Raw genomic sequence first — 4,537 nt, forward strand, 5'->3', positions numbered from 1 at the left:
ACAAGGGGATAATCACCTCCTTATCCCTGCTAGAAAAATTCCTGAAATCATTGACAAGACACTATGAGCTACTCTTGCAGACCATCTGCACTGCTCAGAAAACTTCATATCTGCCTGCACAATTACCCCCCAGATTCTTTTCACTCTCTACCACTGTCAGTGTAGTACCGCATAGTTGATATGTTACTTTGGGGTTACTGCTTCCCATATGCAGTATTTTACATTGTCGATGTTAAACTTCAGTTGCTACCGCTCAGTCCATCTGCTCAGCTTTTCTAGATCCTGTTGCAGCAGCGTACTGTCATTAGTGTCATTAACAAACCTGCCGACCTTCGTATCGTCTGCAAACTTTGACATTAAGCCTGATATACCATCACCAATATCATTAATGAATACAGAAAACGACAATGAACCCAACACTGAACCCTGGGGGACTCCACTAATAACATTAATCCACAAAGAGCAGTGTCCATTGATTACCACTCTCTGTCTTCTCCCACTCAATCATCCCTTTATCCATAGCAGCAATTTTCCTCCAATGCCACACTGCTCCAATTTGTACAGCAGCCTTCCATGTGCAACAGTATCAAAAGCCTTTCTAAAATCCAAATATATGATATTAAATGTGTCACTCACAAAGAATAAAACAGGGAGATGAGGGGGAAACCCATGGTGTCGTCAGACAACTAACATTTCTCGTTGTTTCCAGATGAAATAACGTGTACAATCTGTTCGTAGGCTAAAACGGAACTTAGAGAACAGAACTGTAACCCATTTGTCAGGAATCCAAGTCACATGTTTATGGCACCAGTTTCGAGGAGCTCTGCAATGGTTTGTTGTTAATGAGATTTGTATTCAAGGTATTTGTATGTCGGTCTCCAGGATTTCCCCCGGAACCCCTAACCCCTTAATGGGATACAAACCACTGGCTTCCTTGCGCATAATCCACTTGAATTGAGCCTTCTTAACATAGTCCGGTTGGAAATGTTTTTACCTGTGCTCGCAGCAACCTCAAAAGTGATTAGATGACAGGACATCGCAGAATTAGCTGTTAGAGCCAGATTTACGTCTGTCTGGTTGACGTAACCCTCGGGCGACCGTGGCCAGATCTTCTAATGGTTTCTGCTCCTGAAACTGTTTCCACAAAAAAAAAAACTATTTATTATGGTCACCCGAAAAGTTATTTCATCTACCCATGTGTATTGTCTGCAGGAGTAGCACAGTGTTATCATCACCGACCTCCCCACACCGGGTGGAAAAGGCCCGGGTTTGAATCCCATCCATGACGCGAGGAACTTTATTGGGTTTTGATCACTCTGTGGCTAAGTTCGTCGGTCTCAAGCGTAGACAGCAAGGGGTTTCCCCCCCAGAAACTGGGGGTTTTTTCGTCCAGCAAAACAGACAAATCGACCGGAGAACACACGCAATTTACAGACAATATATACACGGGTATATGTAAGAAATAACGGGTGGCCCTAATATAATAATCCGAATTACCCATGTGTATTGTGTCTATAAATTGCGTGTTCTCTGATAGGTTTGCCTGCTTTGCTGGACGAAAAACCTTGCTATCTACACTTGAGGCCGACTAACCCAGCCATGGAGCGAAAAAAAAAAAAGCCCATAAAAGTTCCTGGCGTCATCGACGGTATTCGAAACTGAGCTTTTTCCACCTGGTGTGGATTTGGTTTGGTTTAAAATTTTAATGCGCCAAGAAAACCTGGTGTGGGGAGGACGTATGTACTTGTTTTGGGTGGCATTAGTGACCCTAATGGTCAGCCTGAGGGTTCCAAAGGACAGGAACCCTCAGGCTGACCAATCAGAACCGGGGCAACACAGGCTACAGGTCGTTAGCCCTTAAAACAATTGAACCAAAAATTCTCAATTCCAGAGAACAAATAAATCCTTCTATGTTTGTAGTTAATACCACTATATACATTCCAAATTTTTACTAATTTAAGAAAACAAAATTTAATTTCTATGATAAAAGCTGTTTGACCTAGTAAGGTAGAAATATAAGTTCATGAAGACATCATTCTACTGTCCACTTCTAGAATTAATAAACAAGGTGGATCTTTTTGACATTTAGAAGTTATAGTATGTCTTAAAGTTCTATTTTATTGGACTAAATTCAAAAATAGCAAAAGCTTAAATTTCCAGTACTCACCTTTGATCGATCTGCAATTTTTATGGTTTGAATAATAAGAGATTGGCTAACTTTAAGGTGATTGGTTTATTAAAAAATTAAGGGAATGAATAAGTGGTAATTACGATGGAAACGGGATTAAAATATGCCCAAGGAAGTAGAAGTGCACTAACTCTGTCCTTGGTTGTCGTAAAGTTGATTAAAGTTGAAATTCTAAATAGTGAATAAGCCAATAGTCGCAACGGTGGACTTTCGTTAAAAAGTCTTCAGTTGGCAAGTTAAGTGTGAAAGGGAACGCGTACTGTAGAATCTCACGAATTTGAGATTCCCGCAAACGTCAAAGTGCATCACGGGATTACAATTTTATTTTTTAAATACAGTACGCGTTCCCTTTCACTTAACTTGCCAACTGAAGACATTTTAACGAAAGTCCACCGTTACGACTATTGGCTTATTCACTATTTAGAATTTCAACTTTAATCAACTTTACGACAACCAAGGACGGAATTAGTGCACTTCTACTTCCTTGCGCATATTTTAATCCCGTTTCCATCGTAATTACCACTTATTCATCCCCTTAATTTTTAAATAAACCAATCACCTTAAAGTTAGCCAATCTCTTATTATTCAAACCATAACAATTGCAGATCGATCAAAGGTGAGTACTGAAAATTTAAGCTTTTGCTATTTTTGAATTTAGGTGGATCTTTTTTTAAATACCTTGTCAGAAAAAGATTGGAGTGCCGCAAAGTTCTTGGCATCTTGAATCAAAATATTGAGGTAATCAGTCCTAATAGGTTGAGTGCTGTTAAATAGTTCTTGTCTGAAGTCGTCATAAGCCGGGCAATAAAGCAGAGGCAGTAGTCTTTACTGAGGCAGTAGAAGATTGCAGAAAATCTTCTACTGCCCCACAGAAACAAAGGGTCAGGTTCAAGTCAAATTTACACAATTTATCCTGCAGTGAACCTTGTCCAGCTATTAAACATGACGTTGTCATTGAAGGAAAAAACCATCCCATAACTTTCTTATTTACAGCTTGCATCTTCAATGAACTCCCTGGTAGTGAGTCCTGTTTCACTGGATTGCCATCTGTATTTCCACTTCTCAGTGAATTTTGTCCAAAGATTAATTTTGTCCTGCTGGATTACTTACAATATCGAAGATTTGAGTTGCCAAACCTTTCTTTAAGTTAGAAATCATGCCTCGGTATGTCACATAAAGGTCAACCGGAATACAACCCGAGATCACTTGTAATGCAATTGTTGATGTTGTTCAGCAGCATCTGTGTGTTGCCAGCATCACCTTTCTCTGCAATGAATTCTCTGCAAATTGTGGCGCTGTGGCTTAGTTGGTTAAAGCGCCTGTCTACTAAACAAGAGATCGTGGGTTCGAATCCCACCGGTACCTGTGAAGTTTTATAGTTTAATTGTGAATGCTTCTTAATTTTCTTGGGGGGATACAAGGACTAATAGATTAACAGTAGCCACTGGCAGAGGTGAAAGTGATTCTTGCACTGCTTCTATTGGAATGAGCAGAAACCTGTAAAACAAGATGCAGGATATTTCAGAGACTGCTGGGAGTCATTGCGGTACAAGTAAACACAGGGGTTGTGTTAGGGTAGCCAACAAAAAGAACAGGTGCATGTATACTTGAGTGTACACCAATGCTAGGAGTTTGGTATATAAATTTGATGAATTTGAGGTATTGCTCAAAACATCAAAGGCAGATATCGTTGGGATATCAGAGACGTGGTGTTACACAGATATAAGGAATGCAGAACTGGAATTTGGGGAGTACAATGTCTACAGAAAGAATAGACAGGATAGGAAGGAAGGAGGGGTTATGCTATTAGTTACGAAACACATAAAATCCAAGGAAGTGAAGCCAGTCGACATGGCTGGACAGTGCAGTGTCGAGTCAGTTTGGTGTGACGGTAAGCACTGGGAGATCAAAATTGAGAGTAGGAGTGTGCTATAGGTCTAATGACTCTAGTGGGTATAATAAGAAACTGTACAGGGAAATAGAGTGGGCCAGTAAATCAGAAAGTCTTATAATGGGGGATTTTAATTTCCCAGATATTGACTGGAATCTGTGGGTTGGTCATACACTAGCAAGGCTTTTGTGGATTTATTGGATGATTGTTTTCTACATCAGCATGTTCGGGAGGCAACTAGAGGGAGTAATACTCTTGATCCGATTATCAGTAGTGATTTCTCATGCATTAAGAATCTGCAGATAAAGGAACCACTAAGTGGCAGTGATCACAGTGTGCTGAAGTGGGATTTACTCAAAGGAGGTAACTACCATCAGGAGTAAAGGGAAGGGTTTTTGCTTTCGTAAAGGCGACTACGATGGTCTGAGACAGTATTTAAATTCTATACAGTGGGACCA

At 40.2% G+C, this 4,537-nt stretch overlaps 1 non-coding gene across 1 annotated transcript; it reads left to right on the forward strand.

The window, feature by feature from the left end:
- Positions 1-3,479: 3,479 nt before the first annotated feature.
- On the forward strand, positions 3,480-3,553 carry TRNAS-ACU (transfer RNA serine (anticodon ACU)). The gene has a single exon. It is a non-coding gene; the product is annotated as a tRNA-Ser (tRNA).
- Positions 3,554-4,537: the final 984 nt, after the last annotated feature.

This window comes from Mastigoproctus giganteus, chromosome 2, assembly GCF_048544385.1.
Source record: "Mastigoproctus giganteus isolate SK-2022 chromosome 2, ASM4854438v1, whole genome shotgun sequence".
NCBI lineage: Eukaryota > Metazoa > Arthropoda > Arachnida > Uropygi > Thelyphonidae > Mastigoproctus > Mastigoproctus giganteus.